At 42.9% G+C, this 21887-nt stretch overlaps 1 long non-coding RNA gene across 1 annotated transcript; it reads right to left on the bottom strand.

Moving 5' to 3' along the window:
* Positions 1–5010: 5010 nt before the first annotated feature.
* LOC147673529 (uncharacterized) lies at positions 5011–5978 on the bottom strand. Its single transcript, XR_015302514.1, has 3 exons — positions 5581–5978; positions 5241–5454; positions 5011–5131 (listed from the first exon to the last, which is right to left on the bottom strand). It is a non-coding gene; the product is annotated as an uncharacterized LOC147673529 (long non-coding RNA).
* Between the last annotated feature and the right edge of the window lie 15909 nt (positions 5979–21887).

Raw genomic sequence — 21887 nt, forward strand, 5'->3', positions numbered from 1 at the left:
TCAGATTTTAGGTATAATAATTTTTTATAATAACATTTTTGATAACTCAAGGAGCACTGTAATCAACTTATTAGAGAAGGATCTTGACTGTTTTATGAAGGGAATTGTAGGGTCCCATGTTTTAATCTGGGCAGGGGATTTTAATGTGTTACATGTGATTTGGAAGCTGGCGAGCCATGTGGGTACTGTGACTTTTTTGGTGACAAGATCTAACATTTTAACCATGATAGATATGGGGAAGCCATCAATAAAGTAATACATAAATATGATTTAATAATTTTAGAACCAATAACTCCAGATGGTGAAGATAATATGCATACCTATGTGGGGACAAGGTCATCATCAAATATTGACCATATATTAATATCAACAAACGGTAATGACTTGGTCAAGGAAGTCGTAGTAAACATTAGTAAATTTAGAAACCACCACTCCCTAAGTCTGACACTGAAGGTGAACTTACCAATAAAACAAAGAGGCAAGAACGCAGGTGCGGATATTGACACCCAAGGTAATAACGGTGTGTCAATAAAATGGGCAGGCGTCAATCCATCTCCATTCATGGAAACCCTTAAAGGTAAAACGCAAAAAGATTTAGATGTCTGTCTGGATGGGTCCTCTACCGAAACAGCCATCATAACAGCCTTTGCTAATATCACCAAAATAATTTCAGGCGATTTAAAATCTAAAAAAGGGAAAAAATTGAGCAGCCCAAAACAAAGATGGTTCAACCACGAATGTACAAGGTTAAATGGGGAACTGAAACTTGTGCTCAAATAGATACCTAGAAACCCTAAAAAAATCAGTGCAGCCAGGGAAGACTATAAAAAGACACTGGAAGCAAGAACAAGCATTTACAATGCAACGATCTCGCCTTTGCAAAAGTTAGAGCTATTGGCATTGTAAATGACAAACATTTTATTTATGTGTTGGTTTTGGAAACAGATAAATAAATGGCATTGTCATTTACAATGCCAGTAGCTTAATCTCTCGCAAATGCCACACACAAACACACAGACCCACACACACACACAGAGCCCCACGCGCACACAGGGCGCAACACACACACAGAGCGCAACAAACAGTGCCAGTGAAGCATCAGCACATATTGCACTATGAAGGAAACTCCATATATTCCAGCGGCATGCCCCCACAATATACCACAGGTACCGAGGCACAGTAAAATGTAACCCACTTAAGCATTTCACGTCCTAAAATGTACACAATACGGTGACATACACTAAAATACCACCCCCTCCCCAATGACTATGATTAAACCCAACATATACCCCACTTCAATTGACAATTGCATTTGCTTGCAGTAGAAGGCCCTTCACGAAGGCTAACTGGTCATCTTTCAGTTTCTTATTTTAGTATTTGGCTGTTAAACTGGTATTAATAAGATTAAATCTTTGCCCAGACAGTATTACCATGTGTAAAATTACAAAATTATGAAGTAATACCATCAAAAATTTGCACCATTAAGCCGCACAATTTGTTTTCTTCCTTTGCCGCATAATTTAGTCAGCTCTGTCGCATAATTCAGTGCTCCGCTGCCATATAATTTGAGTGGCCCTGGGTACGTGTGAGCAGTGTGCCTTACTGTTCAGGAGTGTTGCTTTGCCAATACTGTCTGGTGCTGTGCGTATCATGGGGCGGCAGGTTATGCCAAATGCCTGTTAAGAAGACTTGTGGGGAATCGGTTGAAACGTTGATTTGAAATTCACTGTCCGGCATTTCTCAGACTTGTTTAACAGTCACTGCGCAGCAGCTCTCAAATGTGTTCGACAATCACAGACCGGCCTCCTTCGAAAATGGCAAACATTCACAGACTTGTGTCATTCACTACAAATGAGTAATAATTAAATAAGCACAAATGGATGTGTCGTAACATCAGTGCGCGTGCATACTCTCTTTCTCTCTCGAGCCCTCTCTCCCACTCTACAGAGGTAACACAAACTTCTTTTTATGGTTTTGCCTGCCCATCTCTTAAAATTGACCCGTATCACATGTGGCCCCATCAGGTAGTTTAGATTTTTTAATCCGCATCATTTTGCTTGCCAGGATTGGCCTGCTGGGACATATAGTCTCAATTTTGCTATTCCAGCTTTAGTACTACAAGTCCCAGCATCCCATGCAGTGTTGGCTGAGGACACAACACTGGATGACTGCGTTCATCACATGACATGCGCCAGTTGTACATCACCCTTTACTCTCAGCCTCCCCTATGGATACTATAGGGCCATCAGAGGCCCTCTGAGACCCTCTCGTTGTCTCTCTCCTACTGTTATGTATTAAGGGCCTGGTTGAACACCGGAGTGCTCGTGAACCTTCTTCTGAGGGTCGGGGGGGAGGAGTAGATGAGGGGAGGGGGGAGGAGGAGGGAGGATGGGAGGAGGGGGAGGGAAATTGTATTCCTTCTGCAGTCTTGTTGAGTGCCTGGAAGGCCCGTCCCCTTTCTGTGTGTGCTGGTTGTTTCGACGTGAAGCGCTTTGCTTTTTGTTCTATCAAGCACAACGCTGGTGTGTGAAACAACACGAAGACAGGGCTTGCACAATTCAGTGGGAACTTATGCTCTTTGCACAGTAAATTTGCTTTCGATGACTGTGTTTGTCTCCAACCCCTCTTCCTCTGAGGTCGGATACGAGCCAGATGGTGTTTGGTGAGAGGCTGATGGGTTTGAGGTGCACGTGCATCTCACACGAGTGCATCACATGAACTGCACGTAATCCGTGCTTGGTCAAGAGTTTGTTTCAACTACTATACACTCGCCTATTAATCCCTGCGGGATATAATAGTCGAGACCAAAATACGAAGAATAGGAATCATTCAACCTCCCACGAATTAACAACTGCCCAGGGAAATCCTAAGTCTTACATGGGCTGAACACAAGCACAACAAATGGACAGCGAGACACTTAACTGGAAAACTGAAGCATGATCAAAGGAAAATTAGAAAAGAGTTCAATCAAGCAGAGTTGTGTGTGCTTAACAGAACTGAGAGGCAAAAATCATAGATGCAAGACCCTCATTTTCATGCCTCTCATTGATCCCTGCAACGGCTCGCCACTGATGCAAGAGCCCAATTCAAGACTGCATGCATTACTCTGAATGTACTCCATAACTCCACCCACTTCCATCTGGATGAAAAACAGAAAATCTGTGGCGCTCAACGAGGATCAGGGAATACCAGAGTTCCTCCTGTTCGAACTACTGACTTTTGAGGCAAGAACACTATGTGAAACAGGCATTATCTGGTGGTGGGACAAAGCTTTGGAACTCTCTCCCACCAACCCTTCGCACATGATCTTGTTTGCTCACATTCAAAAGAGAACTCGAAATCCTCCTATTTGAAAGTCCCTTTGATTAAAGTGGGACTTGTTACTCGCTTGTTGAGTTGACCTGCCTTTCCTGTTAAGAAATATGTGCTCTCGCCGCACTTGTGGTTACTTACTGCTGATTTACTATGATGGTTTAGTAACTACTTCTTGTCCTGTAATGTACCTGATGTATGAACGGTTTGTTCCTTGTTTTGCTGGCCCTAATAGGTTGCTTTGATGATATTTTTAACCAGAATTCACTCCCTGCTCTATTGTAAAGTGCTCTAATGCCTTTTGGGAAAAGTCTGTGCTATACAAGCATTGGCCATACCAATTGGTCTAGCTGTATTTGAGTGTTTTGTAAAAAGAAATGTATAATGAATAGTTTGCATGTTTACATTTGATAATAAATGAGAGATATCAATATTGTATAAAACAAATAATTTTATGTTCACAGCAAATATTTTTTGGTAAATTATTACAACATTTTTGTATTATACATTTCGTGGCAATAGTATCTTTGTAAAAAACGTTGATGTGTGCAAAATATGCAAAGTTCCTTTTTGTAAGAAACGTTGTGCAATGTTTGTAAACAGTTTTAGCGGTAGGCAAGTTGTGTTGTAAGGACAACAATTGTAGTTATATAATACTGCAATTAGGTAAGGTAGTAAAGCCTGTAAACCTTTTTGTAAACAAAGTACTATTCCAAACTTGTAAGGACACCAAATGTAGTTATATAATACTGCAATTAGGTTAGGCAGTAAAGCATGTAAACATTTTCTAAACAAAATACAATTTCAACCTTGTAACGATAAAAATTGTAGTTATATAATACTGCAAATAGGTAAGGCAGTAAAGCATGTAAACATTTTTCCAAAGAAAATAAATTCATAACTTGTAATGACAAACATTTTAGTGATATAATACTGCAATTAGGGTAGGCAGTAAAGCATGTAAACATTTTTTTTAAACAAAAAACAATTCTAAACTTGTAACGACAAAAATTGCAGTTATACAATTCTGCAATTAGGTAAGGCAGTAAAGCATGTAAACATGTTTCTAAACATAATAAATCCTAAAATTGTAACAATGAAAATTGTAGTGATATAATACTGCAATTAGGGTAGGCAGTAAAGCATCTAGACATTTTTTAAACAAAATACAATTCTAAACTTGTAATGACAAAAATAGTAGTTATATAATACTGCAATTTGGTAAGGAAGTAAAGCATGAAAACATTTTTGTAAACAAAATACAATTCTAAATATGTTCTTATGTTACACAATTTGTATTGTGAGAAGTAGGAATCGATTTTTCGAGTTAATGCTGGTTTTGTATTAACATTTTAGTTTTGTAAAATTGCATTGCAAGAAAGAGCATTTTCACAGTGTATAATTGTTTTTTAATGGAATCTAGTACCTGATGTTTTTAAACAGCCAATATTTGTACAGTAGTTAACAGACAAAAAATATTTAAATGTCGTTGAATGAACAGGTGTGCACTTTACTTTGCATTGTTACAGTTATAGCTGAAAGCAGTTTAATCATGTGCTAGTTCTTTTAGTATTTTTTTAATAAAACCATTACTGGTTATAACTTCACATGTTGCTGGCAAATGGTCCATCATTTCATCTGATAATTTTTCTGTCATTGGAGTAATAAAGAACCATTCCATTAAGATGTCGTTGGTAATATTCATTGATTGTAAATCTTCTGTCTGTTTTACTTGTGTAGTCAATGTTGTTATTTCTTCTGTCATTTTTTCTATTCCATAAATTGTTATAGTTATATTTTCTGGTGGTGCTTCTGTAGGCTGTGAAAATAAAGTAAAAAACATTAGTATTATAGTATAATAGTACATTGAACATAAATGTTGTTGTTAATCATGCTTTTATATGTTATTGGTTTGTAGATGTACTTACTTGTAACATACTGTGTCTGGTGGTATTTAATATCTTCTCATTATTAAATTCATGCACAGTGACGTGTTATTTTGATATATTTGCCGATTGTAATTTTGAAATCAGTCGCTTCCATCCATAAAGTTATTTTTACAATGCCGGTACTGTCCTTTATAGTGATTGATTTAAGTTTTGTTTCTTGTCCACCGATAAATATTACTTTAATTTCTTCTTCCTGTAAAAGATAAATTTTTGTATTATCTAAAAAACAGTTTTTTTAATAATAATAGCATTTATTTTCTTGGGAAATGAAGGTATTTTATGTTATTTATTGCTGTTGTTGAGATTTTCTTTAACTTACTTCTATTACTGTTCCACAAACGGTCATCATTGTTTTTAGTTTAGCTTCTTTGACAGCTTTAATTGGTGAAGGCGGTGGAGCTGGTGGTTGTAAGATACATTTAGCCTCTTGTTCTATAGCATTTGGTACTGTGAATCTTGGTATTCTAGTAATTTTTGTTTGTTTCGTGATTAGGATTGAATGATTTTTCAGTAAGAAAGTTCGGATGATAATTCCATTTGTTTCTTTTGTTAATTGAAATTTGTCTTCATTATAGCAAGTAGCCTTTATGCTGCCAGTTGTATCAGCTAATGCCATCTGATAAAGTACTTTTTCTTCATTGTAAGCTGTTTTGTAATACGTTTTGCTTGTGCAAGTAATTCTGTTGATTTTGCTTTTATTTCTTGAATGGAAATCATCTGAAATGATAAAACACATTTGTTAGTGCAAGTTTTAAAATCATCTAAAATGAAAAAAGACATTGATTAATACAAGTTATTTTTGTTAAATTGCTATCCATAAAGCATTGTGATCGCTGTAATAAGAATCTATTGTCCCATAACAATCAATACTCTCATTTGTGTATATATGATCTAATATTGTTTGGTAATTAGTTGTATATGTTTGTATTATTTGTTTGCATTGAAAGTGTGTTAGTAAGTATTCTAGCAACAGTACAGTTTGTTGTTGTTTTTTGCTGATATCTATGTTAAAATCTCCCATGATTATATATTTGTAATTAGGGTAAAGTGTAGTGCATAATTAGTTCTATAAATGCATAAAATAGTAGATGGAGTAGTTTCTGTCCTGTAACTCCAGTTCTGTAGTAGGGGTATCTCTGTTACTATCAATAAACCAGGGGGGAGAAGGTCTATAGGGATAGTTTAACGACCCCAAAATGCTACTATACCTAGAAACAATTATAACAACAAAAGGTAGCAAGGGGTCAACACAAACTAAGTAAAACCCTATATGGTGACTCAGAGGAGTAAAGGAGAAGAACTAACAATGTGTATAACGTGAGAAAGACATGGGACCACTAGTCTCATTGAGGGAAAAAGTTCCCATCAGTCACCATTCGATTCCGCCCTTCATCACCTGGGACTAGTGGTCCCATGTGAACCGACTTCCAAGTGGCCGCCTTGCAGATCTCTGCAATCTGAACATTATGGAGTAAAGCTGTCGTGGCAGCTTTTCCCCTGGTGGAATGAGCCTTAGGCTTACCCCCTAAGGTCTTATTAGCTTTTTGGTAACACAACTGTATGCAGGACACAATCCACATAGAGATGGACTGCTTAGAGGTAGCAAGACCCGTCCTGACCGATCCATAATTGACAAATAATTGGTCTGACCTACGAATATCTTTGGTTTTATCCAGATAAAAATTCAACACCCTCCTAACATCCAGGGAATGTAGAGACCTTTCCGCTGGAGATGAAGGATTCTGAAAAAACGTAGGCAACGTTATGGTCTGGTTGACATGAAAATCAGAAATAACCTTGGGAAGAAATTTAGGGTGAGTACGCTTAACCCCTTAAGTGCTGCTGACGGCCAATGGTCGTCAGCAGCGCTACCTCCCCAGTGCTGCGCACGACCATTGAACGTCCATTCAGCACTAGTTCTAATGGACAGTACAGCACTGGGGAGAAATGTTTACACACAGCTAAGGTGATAACAACCTTAGCAGCATGAAATACAGTATAAGTAGGCTTTCCTGTTTTCAGTTTCCATTCTTGGTAAATTCTGGTGGTGTTTTTTCAGTGTTTTCCAGTGATTTCAATACCTCAAAAAAACAGTGCTTTTCAGTGGTTACTCATTTTCGCGTCATAAAAAACAACTGAAACAGTGTTTTACCGGTGTTTATGGAACTCTTTGCTTTTATTATTGCTTGCTTTCTTCATTGATGCATGGTATATAGACAGTCTACGTACAGTGTATATGAGGTCCAAATACATTTTGACAAGTCGAAGGTTAAATCAGCACTTTCAGAAATTTGCCTCAAAAGGGAGGCTTTGTGCAAGGCACACCTCTTGAACTGCGGAGTACAGAGAGAACTTTTTGGAAATGAGAGATTTCTGGGGGTGTTGGGCGTTGTAGGCAAGGCAGGCAGTTCTCATAGTTTATTTAGAATCAATGTGTTGTCATTTGAAGAAAGTGAGAGTTTGACATGTGTATGGTTTTGGGCACACCTCACAAATCATGTAGCATGATGGCACAGCTCTGAGTAAAGCTAGGCTGGTTTTCACTGCTATTTTTTCCCCCTCAGATTTATATAGTGCTAACTTGACCTGAAGGTATTGAAGCGCTTCACATGAGCACATGTTGCGTTACACAAGGGCACATTCATTTTTGCTAGGGATGGGTAGATTACGTGATTTGCCCAGAATCACAGGATGTTGAGCGTCATTGCCGAGACTCTAACCCTGTTCGCCAGATTTGAGGTCCACGGCCCTAACCATTAGACTACATCCTCTCCTGCTGTTATTTTCAAGGTTTATGGCCACCATAAGTGTGGCAGGGTATGCTCAGACATGAGTCCCTTGCTCACTTTGCCACTGGATTCAAGCAAGCAGGGCTGAAGACGGCTGGAATGCCAGAAACCGGTCCTCGGAAGCTTGTGTCCGGTCCAGGGAAGACATGGCTTGGCAGTTCGGGCTAGACTGTTCCCATGAGGCACAGGGTCAGACTGATTTGCATATAGCCATGTCTGAACTGGGGTGGCAGAGTGGGCTAAAGAACGGTGATGGATTAAACCCAGATCTTTTGACTGGGTGTGAGTGTTTGATCGATTCAGATGCTCCGTCCATCACCACCCCCTTTTGTACCGCTTTTGGCCACTATAAGTGTGGCAAGGTATGCTCAGACGTGAGTCCCTTGCTCACTTTGCCACTGGATTCAAGCAAGCCGGGCTGAAGTCGGCTGGAATGCCAGAAACCGGTCCTCGAAAGCTTGTTTCCGGTCCAGGGAAGACATGGCTTTGCAGTTTGGGCTGGACTGTTCCCATGAGGCACAGGGTCAGACTGATTTGCATATAGCCATGTCTGAACTGGGGTGGCAGAGTGGGCTAAAGAACGGTGATGGATTAAACCCAGATCTTTTGACTGGGTGTGAGTGTTTGATTGATTCAGATGCTCCGTCCATCACCACGCCCTTTTGTACCGCTTTTGGCCACCATAAGTGTGGCAGGGTATGCTCAGACGTGAGTCCCTTGCTCACTTTGCCACTGGATTCAAGTAAGCCGGGCTGAAGATGGCTGGAATGCCAGAAACCGGTCCTCGGAAGCTTGTTTCCGGTCCAGGGAAGACATGGCTTGGCAGTTCGGGCTGGACTGTTCCCATGAGGCACAGGGTCAGACTGATTTGCATATAGCCATGTCTGAACTGGGGTGGCAGAGTGGGCTAAATAACGGTGATGCATTAAACCCAGATCTTTTGACTGGGTGTGAGTGTTTGATTGATTCAGATGCTCCGTCCATCACCACCCCCTTTTGTACCGCTTTTGGCCGCCATAAGTGTGGCAGGGTATGCTCAGACGTGAGTCCCTTGCTCACTTTGCCACTGGATTCAAGCAAGCCGGGCTGAAGACGGCTGGAATGCCAGAAACCGGTACTCGGAAGCTTGTTTCCGGTCCAGGGAAGACATGGCTTGGCAGTTCGGGCTGGACTGTTCCCATGAGGCACAGGGTCAGACTGATTTGCATATAGCCATGTCTGAACTGGGGTGGTAGAGTGAGCTAAAGAACGGTGATGGATTAAACCCAGATCTTTTGACTGGGTGTGAGTGTTTGATTGATTCAGATGCTCCGTCCATCACCACCCCCTTTTGTACCGCTTCTCCTTAGTAATAAGCACACTTCAAATAATTAGCGTGCTGTACGTAATAAGGAAATTATGGAAATGCCAGACACTTATTCAAACAAGTCACCATTACCGAATTTTAAACTAGATAGACCTGTGGTTTTGGAGCCGTGAGAGAATGCGTTCCTGAACTAACAACATACTTTGAATGGTTACAAGTGAATTAGCTCAAGTAGTAAATAAAGATGGAAACCTACCCCTGTACTTGTTATGTAGACTCAAGGCTAAAAAAAAAAGATCAGCTATTTGAAGGGGAGGGTGTCCTGATGAATTCTACCAAGTAACAAGACCTGGTTTACAGTTTTATCGAATCTAGATGTCCTGCGTCTGTCGATGCACCAGTTACAGACACCGAACTGGTCTTGGGCGGTCAACATTTTGTCTTTTTTGTTTGGTTTTAACAAAACAATCTTATTTCTTTTAGCAAAACAATCATTTTCATAATAAAGTTGGTGATGAATATACTGTAGCTTTTGGATTTGACTGAGTGTGTTATTGACAGTCACACTGACGTTTTTGTGTAGGGACTTTTAATTGACTAATATTGACTCTGTGTTCTTTACATGGAGAGGCGCCTATGGGCAAAAGAAAATGACTGGAGAGGGAGAAAATATGTCGTCTTATTTCTTAATTAAATGTCACGGTCATTTAAGTTTAGTATGTGTATCGCAGACAGTCTTGTCGTTTGAAAGAGGAATTATTTTCTTTTATGGGCCTGTGTATTAAATGCAACTCTTTTCAACTAGGTGAAGTTTTAAGGGTTTCATTTTTTTGTGTGCATTTTCCACCATTTACTCTTATTAAAAAAAATAGTGGATTCTTCTTGCAAAAACGGACAGAGGGTGTGGGTAAAGTACAGACTCAACATATACACCACATTGTTATTCTTCCTATGGCTTTAACCCTCCCTCCCACCAGAAACAAAAAAAAACTACCAGACCACATTCACAGAAATGACACCAGAGTATACTACAAAACAGAAGGTGGTGCCATCCCATCTGTATCCTAATATTTCACCTGCAGTTTATAGAGGACACTAGTAACCATCCATGTACATGCTTTGTGCTAAATCAAAACACTGTTAAGTTTTCAGTGTTCCTGGGCACAGGGAAACTAGTCATTTCCAAAGAGTAAGAGTGGTGGGGCACAGACTCACAAATTTTGGGTTCTTAGTTCTGGCGCACTAGAAATCCCAAAAAGACTGTCAACTGCACTTCGAATGATTGAGGAATAGGAACTTACCTTTGGGCATTTGAGAAACTGACTGCTTCCAAATGCATGCATCAAGCATGGAAACTACTGCTGCATGGGGTGTCGCTGCCGGGGCTGCCCTCGGAGCCCGGTGCTCTCCGCCTGACTGCTTTTCTTCTGCCCCTGGATCCCCTCGGTGCGGCAGCGTCTGCAATGAACCCGGTTAATGCCACTGCTCTCTACATTTCCGCAAGCCACCTGTTGCTCCATTATCAGCCCGGGGACCCGCAGCACTTTTCGGACATCAACAAACTACTGCCCTTCTTCCGACTGTCTCTAGCCTGCTGTTTAAGTAGTGCTGGAGATGATATCAAAACCGAAGAGCTTTTTGGCATGCAAAGTGTCTGTAATGCAGTCTCAGCCAGTGACCTTTGCACAGAGGATATGGACATTTGTGCTTTTGATGATGATTTAAAGTCTGGCGACTCTTTGTTGATTAGTGTGGAGGAAGTGCTCCGCAGTTTGGAAAATGTTTTAAGGGTTTCTTTTAACTTTCTAAAGAAACAAAGTTTGCTTCTCTTTAAGGTTTACCGGCAGCCAGGTCACGGGGTTTCTGTTGCCCTGCCACTTATTTTGGCACACACGCTGAGTTTTCTGATCCGCATATGTATCATTTACAGTCCCACTCCAGAGTGTGTAGGAGACCTGCCAGGGACTTGTAAAAGAATGTTAGGTGGTCGTAAAGACAACCGTGGGGACAGCGCATTGCCACTCATGTAGGGATGAGTCCAATGGAAATAACACCCTGTGTGGGAAAATAAAGGGATTGAAGCCAGATTAGTACATGGTCATGAGGGCCAATGGCGTGAAACCCGTGCTATGGACACTGACACATCCTTACGAATGAGGGCTTTGGCATGCCTCCAGCCACCTCTTGTGGAAAGTCACTGGAGGCAGGCAGCGCGTTCCCCGTATCAAAACGGTTATGAAAAAACAAATACATTAGGTAAGCACCCAGCCGTCCATTGCTAATCACCGAGCAGCTGTGTGGAATATTCAAGGAAGGATGATGTGGATCCGGGCACAAGCTATTTAACCCCACCTGCCCGCTGTGTCTCATAATGGGAATACTGCACGCGTCTTGGAAGTATATTTATTTTAATGGGAAACCACGTGATTGATTACGCAATGGCTGTATCAACATGAGAGCATGCCTGTCTCCTGTGACATGATTGTGTGTGTTCGACATTTAAATAAAGTGGGGACGTTTTGCTAATTTTGCATCCAATCTAGTGGCACACATTGAAAAATAGATCCCCTACCAGCTGGTTTTTGCTCGAGATTGTTGTTGCACACCCCTATCCTTTTTATTTTCTTAAATCGTTCAACAACACTGGTTAAATAAAAGTAACGCATCAGGAAAGCTAAACGGGTCAAGGGTTTCTTTCTGTCTGAAGATTCGCGCCGTGTTTTCAAAATGCAATCTTGCTCACTATTAATGTATTACAGCACATAAAACTACACGCAAACTAAAGTGCTTAATCAAAAAGAAGGAATTCAAGTAAAAAGTGACTATTAGACATTGGCTTTGGCATGCCTCCAGCCACCTCTTGTGGAAAGTCACTGGAGGCTGCGGACAAAGCCTCATTAACAAGTAAATGGTCATAAAGAGCTGTTAAGTACCCGGGTGCGGCTGGCAGATCAAAAACGTGTCTTTGTGTGTGCCCTGGAGGTTGCTCAGCCCGGGCTGACGCTACGGGGGGAGGAGGTGGGAGGGGGGACGGGACTGAAGCCGGTTTGAGCCCAATAGGTGTCTGCTTCCCAGGTCCCTGGTGCAGGGCCGGCTACCAGACATGTGACAACACCGCAAGCAATGAAGATGTTTCTGCACTCAGCCCCTCCCCCAGGGACTCTGAGAAGGGGCGACAGAACAACAAAGCCTCATTAAATGAATGGTCTTTTTAAAGACCTGTGGAGTACTCGGGTGCGGCCGCAGTAAAAGAGACGGCAGAGCACAACAGCTGATCTCCGCCCACGCTAGCTATGAAAATCAGTGACACTCGGTTTAAACCATGTCACCTTTTTTTTATCCGGAGGTGTACTCTCGGGGAGAGTCGGTTTTAACCGAATTCCGGACAGGCTAAGTATAAGGTTCTTGGCAACACAACGCCTGAATTTCACTCACCCTGCGGGCCGATGTAATGGCCACGAGGAACGCCGCATTCCAGGACAGGTGCTACAACGAAGCCTTATGAATAGGTTCAAAAGGCTCCTTCATCAATCTGGACAGCACCACATTCAATTCCCATGAAGGCGAAGGAAGCCTGACAGGAGGGAACACTTTCTTCAAGCCTTCCAAAAAATCTTTGATCACAGGGATCTAGAAGGGCATTTCCTGTAAGCAGTCAATGCAGCAAGATGAACCTTAATGGAATGAACATTAAGTCCAGACTGTGCCAAATTTAGAAGGTAAGGAAGGATGACGTCTTCCTTGCACATCATCGGGTCATAGTTCTTGGACTTGCACCAGATATAGAACCTCTTCCACTTGTAAGCATAGGAGGTCCGAGTGGAAGGTCTCTTAGACTCCTTCAGTATGTCCATACAATCTTCGGGCAGATTCAAATGGCCATATTGCACTCAGGAGCCATGCCGCCAAACTCAAAGACGAGAGGTTGGGGTGCAACATCTGCCCCCGAACTTCGTGAGAAGGTCCCGCCTGCACGGCAGCCGTATGTGAGGAAGGAGAGACCGGTGAAGCAGGCCCGTGAACCACCACTGTCTGGGCCATTCCGGGGCAATGAGTATCATCCGAGCCCTGGACCGGGCCAGCTTGATGAGTACATCCGGAATCAGGGGAATGGGTGGAAAAGCGTACAGAAAACTGTTCGACCAGTCGATCCATAACGCATTCCCCAGCGTCCCCTGCTGGTAGTACCTGGAGGCGAAGTCTCGGCATTTGCTGTTTTCGGCGGTGGCGAACAGATCTACGTCTGGAGTCCCCCACCTTGCGAAGACTTCTCCTAGTACTTCGTCGTTTATGACCCATTCGTGGGTTTCCTGAATCTGTCTGCTCAGTGCGTCCGCCTGAACATTCTGCACACCTGGCAGATGGGTAGCCGTTATCGTCAGTCCTCTGGCCAGAAGCCAGTGACAGATCACCTGCGCCTCCTGTGACAGAGTGCGTGATCTCGAACCCCCCTGGTTGTTGAGGTAATACATCGTGGTCGTATTGTCCGTCTGTACAAGCAGAGAGTTGGTCTGAAAGGACGGAAGAAAGGCCTTCAGTGCCAAGTGAACAGGTCTGAGTTCCAGGAAATTGATGTGATACGTGGCCTCCATCGGGGACCATGTTCCTTGAATCTGTAAGTCTCCGGAGTGCGCCCCCCAACCGTGGAGAGAAGCATCCGTCACGACAGTCTGCGTAGGAATGTCCTTGTGGAAGGGAACCCCTCTGAGGAGATTCTCCGCTGAACACCACCACTTCAGCGACTGAAGAGCATGCAGAGACAGTCGTATCTTGTCGTCCCAAGATCCTCTCCTCTGATCTCACTGGTCCTCCAAGCACTCTTGCAACGGTCTCATGTGCAGTCGTGCGTGTGGCGTCGGGAAGATACAAGAGGCCATCGATCCCAGTAGAGAAGACACCGTTCTCACTGTTGTAGATGGAGTGGTCATAAGAGCCTGATCCTTCCGAAGGAGTGATAATCGTCGCTCCTCCGAAGGAGACACGCTTGCTGACAGCGTATTGATGGAGGCTCCCAAGTACTGTATGCATTCGACCGGAGTCGGGACAGACTTGGACATGTTGATGTGCAGCCCCAGCTTGTTCAAGAGAACGCACGTCTTCTGGAAGTGTGCTCGAGCTTCCGAGAAGGAGGAGGCCTTGATTAACCAATCGTCCAGGTACGGGTAGACGAACACCTTGTTCTTCCTCAGGTGTGCTACTACCACCGCCATGCACTTCGAGAACGTTCTCGGCGCAGACTTTAGTCCGAATGGGAGTACTGTGTATTGATAATGATTGGTGCTGACTTGGAATCACAGGAACTTCCTGTGTTTGTGTGCATTGGGCACATGGATGTACGCATCCTGTAGGTCTATAGCACATAGCCAGTCTAACTGTTGCAACTGAGGATAAATCTGATGCAACGACAGCATGCAAAACTTCTCTCTGCGAATCCACTTGTTTGCTTGTCGCAAGTCCAGAATGGGCCTGAACTCGTTCTTGTCCTTCTTGCGAACCAGAAAGAACCGTGAGTACAGACCTCTTCCTCTCTGGGACAGAGGTACGTCTTCTATCGCCCTTTTCCTTATCAGGCTATCGGCCTCCGCTTGAAGCTCGCGCAGGGGAAACTGCGACTGACTGGTGGAATCGCTGGAGACGGGCTGGTGAACCAAAGACTGTATCCATTGCAAACAATATTCAGCACCCACTTGTCCTGAGTAATTTTTCTCCACTCTGCCAGAAAAAATTGAATGCTTCCCCCTACCGGAGTGGGTAACGGATCCGGGGGAAGTAAGCGCTCAGGGCCTAGGCCCGGCCGGGCCTTTGGTCGCTGGTGCCGACTGTTGGCCGCCTCTGCCCTTCGGGCGCTTCTGGAACAGCCTTCGGAACTGCTGTTGTTGCTTTTGCTGTCCCGAAGCTTGGCCACGCTCTCTGCCCTGTCCACCGAACCGTCTTTGGAACGGGCGGTACGATTTCTTTGTCTCTTTGGGCTTTTCCAGACCCACAGCCATGAGTGTTTCGGCCTCCGCCTTCATGCGGGCCATTTCATCATCCGCATGTTTCCCAAATAGGGTTTCGCCAGAGAATGGAAGATTGGCAACCCTTTGCTGTGTGTCAGGTTTCAGTGACGTAAGGCGGAGCCAGGCATGTCGTCGCTGGTTAATCCCATGGCAAAAGCTATGCGCCTCCAAGAGGGACGAATCGGCTGCAGCGCTGATAATCTGATTCGCCACCAGCATCCCCTCATTTAACACCTCCTGGAAATCTTCCCTCTTGTCGCGAGGCAGGTGTTCCACAAACTGCTGGAGGGAGTCCCAGAGGTCACGGTCATAGCATCCCAAAAAAGCTGTGGCACTCGCAGCCTTCATGGAGGTCGCTGACGTTCCACACACCTTCCTTCCATCCGAATCCATCCATCTAGACTCTTTGTCTGGGGGGACTGTGGATGACGGGGTGGTAGCATGCGGTTTGCGAGCCGCCGTCATTATCACAGAATCTGAAGGAGGTTCCACCCTTAGAAAAGCTGTATCGGAATCGGGAGCCCGGTATTTTTCTGTAGTCTCGAGGGGGCCGCCTTGGTCACCGCCGGGGTGAGAAAAAGGTCCATGGCCGGTTCCTCCAGGCCCGGCACCAGTGGTAATAGTGGACGAGACAGGTGTTTCTGGTGCAGTGTCTTGAAAATTACCGATGTCATGAGCGTGGGCACCGTCAACGAGATGCCCAATTTTGCTGCACCTCTTAAGAGAACATCGTGAAAAGCAACCAGATCATCAACCGGCGACACCCTTGTGTCCGGTGACCCCGACAAAGTCGGAGAGTAATCCCTGAGGACCTCGAATGGGAGCGAAACCTGTGCCTCCTGTGAGGGCTTCTCGACCGCGTGGATGACCTGTTGCGTGACCGTTCCCTCCTGGAGCGAGAGCGCGACCGCCCAGTTCGGGGGTGCTCCGCCGGTTTCTGTGGAGGCGTCTTCCGTGGCCTATCCTGGGGTCTTGGTCTAGGAGTCCCCGTAGGTGGTGTAGGAAGAGGAGGCAGTGACGCCGACCTTGGAGGAGGAACAGGAGGTATCTCCGACCGAGTGACGCGTGGAAGCGGTGGTGGTGGTTGTGCTGAGGGAGGAAGTGGTGGAAGAAGAGGGTTGACGGGAGGATCCTCCTTAGGTACAGGGGGAGGGGGAGCCTTCGGCCGAGGTGGTGTATATACCACCGAGTACACCGAGCCCGGTGACTTCTTCGGAGGAGGGGACTGCGAACCAGCCCCTCCAGTAGGTGATCGCCGTCTCCGGCGCCCTCCACCAGACTCAGCGTGACTTCTGGCGCCAGAACTCCTTCTGTGCCGCTTAGGAGAGTAGGAACGACTCTGAGACGCCGATCTCTTCCTTCTCGACTCCGAACTTCGCTTTTCCGGTGTCGAATGTCGCCCCCGCGACTCCGGCGTCGAACGTCGCCTCCGCGACGTCGACCTCTTCTTCCTCGACGCCAAACGCCGCCTCCGCGACGTCGACCGTTCCATTCTCGACGACGAGCGTCGACTCCTCCTCGACGACGCCCGCTTTCTCGAGGTCGACGCCGACCATCTCTCGACGGCAACCAGCAGTGTCGCCTCGACGGCGAGCGCCGACACCTGTCGCTCCTCCTTCGACGCGATAGCTCGTCGCTGACGTCGACGACGAAGACGCCGTCAACGGTGGTTTCGACGGCGGCCTACCCAGGCTCTTCGACGTCGAATCTTCACGCCATCTCGACCCGGAGCCCCGGGGAGATGGGGAACACACCGCCGTCATCCCTCTCGACGTCGTCGTCGATGCAATCGATGCCGACGGAGACCGGGACCGTTTGCTGGTCTTCCTGCCTCTGGGGAGCCCACCAGAGGCCTCAGCAGAGGCAGAAGGAACCTTCCCAGCCTGCCAAGACCCACCTCCAGCCTGCAGTCGTCTCTCCTCCAGGCCTTGAAGCCTACTCTTCAGCCTTTCCCTCAGGGTCCGTGCTGAAAGATGCTGGCAGATGTCACATTCTTCAGGGACATGTGCTTCAGGGAGACAGATAATGCAGACGTCGTGTGGATCAGTCTTGGGCTTCTTCCTTCCACATGCTGGGCATTTGTCGAAAAGAGCAGGCATTTTTGAGCCCTAAAAAGCCTGAACAAACACACAGGAGTGAAGGGAAACACCAAGAAAAGTGAACAAAAATCCAATATAAACCCTTGAAAAAGGGAGAGCTCAATGCCAGGGTCCTGTTAGCAGGAGCCGGAAAAAAGAACTGAAAGTAAAAGGGACCTGCTGTGCATTCTGGGATACTGGGAGAAGTTCTGGAAAGTTCTCTTAAAGGCACAGTATCCTATTTAAGCCACATAATGACAGCCTATGGGGCTTGTCTGTCCATGCCTTTCTCTCTATCATTCCAGAGTTCTTTTACTGGTAGAGGCAAGATTCTCTATGGAAGAAACTAGGCAGGCTGTATTGTGTGTAGTTTGGTTTGGTGGAATTTCTAGTTGAAGTACTGGACAGTGTAGCCTGTGGATATAGGCTGCATTATTTGTCTTTAAATTCTCTCTTGAGTGTCTTTGCAGTTCTGCATGATTTGACAATTTAAGAGATTATTTTTGATTGACGGGGTCCACGCACATGGGCGGGACTATTCACTAGATTATGACTATACACAGAGATCCCTTACTACAGAAGTAGCTTACCTTTTTAGATGTTGTTGTTGGTAGTTGTTTACAATAATGTAACCTGTGTGTGGTAGAACAATAAATAATTAGTATATTTTTAGTTGAAGAACTGCACGACTCTCTGTTTGCATGGGAAAAAAGTTATATACATTGACACATTAATTCTCGCAGGGTTAAAGGTTTGCGAACATTAGACATTAGTTCTGGGTATGGTAAAGGTCAACCAGTTATCTTTTCCGCAACAAGGCCATTTAGTTCCCAGGGTTGCTTTAAGGGCTGGACTGTTTTCATGAGGCACAGGGTTAGACTGATTTGCATATGGCTAGGTCTTTCATTGAGGTGGTGGTTTGAGCTAAAGAATGACTTCAGATTGAACAGTTCATGCAGCAATAATGAAAAACTATGTTTGCACTAACCTGAATAGAACACTTGGTATTAATAGCAATGCAGCTGCAAAGATTAGGTGTTCTTGTTATTTAGTGTAGTTGTTCACTTTAGTTGACCTGAAAATAGAATAATGTTAAAATGAGCACAAAAGTAAGTAAAGCATAAATTACATAATGTTACAGTGTATTAGCATGAATACATTACGCATTAGATGTAGTATTATGTATTCTTGATTGCGGTACAAGAAAAGACATGGCTTTGTAGGTCGGGCTGGACTGTTTTCATGAGGCACAGCGTTAGACTGATTTGCATATGGCTATGTCTTTCATTGAGGTGGTGGTTTGAGCTAAAGAATGACTTCAGATTGAACAGTTGATGCAGCAATAATGAAAAACTATGTTTGCACTAACCTGAATAGAACACTTGGTATTAATAGCAATGCAGCTGCAAAGATTAGGTGTTCTTGTTATTTAGTGTAGTTGTTCACTTTAGTTGACCTGAAAATAGAATAATGTTAAAATGAGCACAAAAGTAAGTAAAGCATAAATTACATAATGTTACAGTGTATTAGCATGAATACATTACGCATTAGATGTATTATTATGTATTCTTGATTGCGGTACAAGAAAAGACATGGCTTTGTAGGTCGGGCTGGACTGTTTTCATGAGGCACAGGGTTAGACTGATTTGCATATGGCTATGTCCTTCATTGAGGTGGTGGTTTGAGCTAAAGAATGACTTCAGATTGAACAGTTGATGCAGCAATAATGAAAAACTATGTTTGCACTAACCTGAATAGAACACTTGGTATTAATAGCAATGCAGCTGCAAAGATTAGGTGTTCTTGTTATTTAGTGTAGTTGTTCACTTTAGTTGACCTGAAAATAGAATAATGTTAAAATGAGTACAAAAGTAAGTAAAGCATAAATTACATAATATTACAGTGTATTAGCATGAAAACATTACGCATTAGATATATTATTATGTATTCTTGATTGCAGTACAGGAAAAGACATGGCTTTGTAGGTCGGGCTGGACTGTTTTGATGAGGCACAGCGTTAGACTGATTTGCACATGGCTATGTCTTTCATTGAGGTGGTGGTTTGAGCTAAAGAATGACTTCAGATTGAACAATTAATGCAGCAATATTTAAACACTATGTTTGCACTAACCTGAATAGAACACTTGGCATTAATAGCAATGCAGCTGCAAAGATTAGGTGTTCTTGTTATTTAGTGTGGTTGTTCACTTTGGTTGACCTGAAAATATAATAATGTTAAAATGAGTACAAAAGTAAGTAAAGCATAAATTATATAATGTTATACTTTATTAGCATGAATACCTTCTGCATTAGGTGTATTATTATGAAACTAGTGTATGCACACATTGTAGACATTAATAGAATATGGTATACACATTACAAGCATAAGTCCTTGAAGACGTAATGACACTGAAAGTAGATGGTTGCACATATATTATTAGCATAGAAAAAAAGGCAATATATTATTTCATGGCTTTAGATTGTCTTAATTAAAAGTACCAGCTTAGGCAATTGCTTCATTTTACGTCCTAATTGCATATGGAAAGCAAACTTGATGCTATGTTGTATGTGCAGCAATATTTGAAAAATGTGCTATGCTTAAACTTGAAGTAGCAGTTTATACGAATTGTGATTCGGCTATTAATATCAATGCAGGTTTATCCACTTTGTGTGTCTGCTGTTCTGCTTAGCTGAAAACATAATAATGGTAATATGAGTATAATAGTAAATGGTAAATAAAGCAATAACTTATGTACTACTTAAAATTAGCAACAAAACTGTTGATGACAAATTTAACATTAGAGTAAAATATTGAATGTGTAAAATTTGTAATATGTATAAGTATGACAGTTCGCTAGCGACTTCTAGTGTAATAGAAACTTTAGCATTAGTATATTATCATTAAACTTTATTGTGAAACAATTAAGCTGGTATATGGTATGAATTACATTATGCTTATAGTATATTAGTAAATTCAAATATTCGTAAAGTGTATTAACATAAACACATTTTCCATTATGTTATATTAGCATAAAAGAAGTATATTAAAGCATTCTAGACATAACTAAAATGTTATAGGCATTACAAGAATAATGTAAATTGACATAAGTTATAATATATATATCGTATATAATACATATATATAAGGCAGTGTGTGCCCTGTCTGTAGATGGCACATGATGTAAACTAAATAATCCTACTGCATATAAAGGACGTTGACTGTCTTGGGAATGATGATGATACAGATCAGTGTTTCTTGTAAATGATAATTGTGAATATAAGAATTAACAGGTGGTGTATAAAGAATGAGAATCTTGGATTTTACTAGCATCCTTCTACGCTTAGCTATAGCGCAAAGAGAGCCCTGCTTAGTAAAAAAAAACAATGACACACATTGACTTGTGAAGATAAACGTTTTCTAGTGATACTAGAAAGTAAGAGTAAGATAGAGCAGCTATGCGATCTTGGCTGTATGCACAGCACAAAATTATAATGCTTAAATTACAGCTGCACATTGCACTTGACTGTTTCCGGAAGGATGGTAACACATTGTAGTTATTATTTATTTTGTGACTGTTTGGTAGTTGCGAGCTACACAGGGAATTGCTGCAGTTCCCAGCTGGGGTGCATTACAGTGACTGCACTTCCTAATGTCTTTTAATGAATAACGCTATCCCTATCCCCGGTTATTAAAACGAAAGAAAGCCTAATGCTTATAGAAACACAATACAATATGTTTACTAACAACTGGAGAAATGCTTTGACATTAAATACAAAAGAAAGTCTAGCGCTGTACAAATCACGTTATAAGAAATGCTTTGCTATCGGAGAATAATGTACAGCTAGAAAGCGTTTTAAACTACATGCTACGTTAAGTGCTCTGCTAATGCTTGGCTAGCAAAAGATAAGTAATGGAGATAAAGTAAGAGTGAACGTGTTTAAAATCATATAACATAAAAATGCCTCAGACATTACATGCTACGGAACTGCTCTGCTAATGCTGTTTTATCCAAAACACAAATATTGGAGAAAAAATGAGATTAAAAGTGTTCAAACCACATTACACAAAAATGTGTTATAAATAACATGCTACTGGAAATGGTATGCGAATGCTCTGCTATCGGAAACAAATACTTGAATGGATAGGGTGCTTTTAAGGAATAATGCTATCTCTCTCTCCTGTGCCGAGCTTTAGTGTTAAAAGCAGATAGCAAGTTGTGCCCTAGAGAGAGTTACACAACAAAAGAAACATTTACATGAAAGCATTACGTATAAATTAAATAGCAAGAGTGATACAAATAGGGAAATGAAAGGCTTATATGTTCTTGGCAGCTGCTGCAATTGGTGATTGGAAAATTAGATTGTAAATAAATGCAATGCAAGCTTGACTTTAAAGTTGATTAAGCAGAGTAGCCATGCGTCTGTATATTAAATGTGTGTGTCTTATAAGTAAT

The sequence above is a fragment of the Lissotriton vulgaris genome, chromosome 12 (genome assembly GCF_964263255.1).
Source record: "Lissotriton vulgaris chromosome 12, aLisVul1.2, whole genome shotgun sequence".
In the NCBI taxonomy this organism is placed as follows: domain Eukaryota; kingdom Metazoa; phylum Chordata; class Amphibia; order Caudata; family Salamandridae; genus Lissotriton; species Lissotriton vulgaris.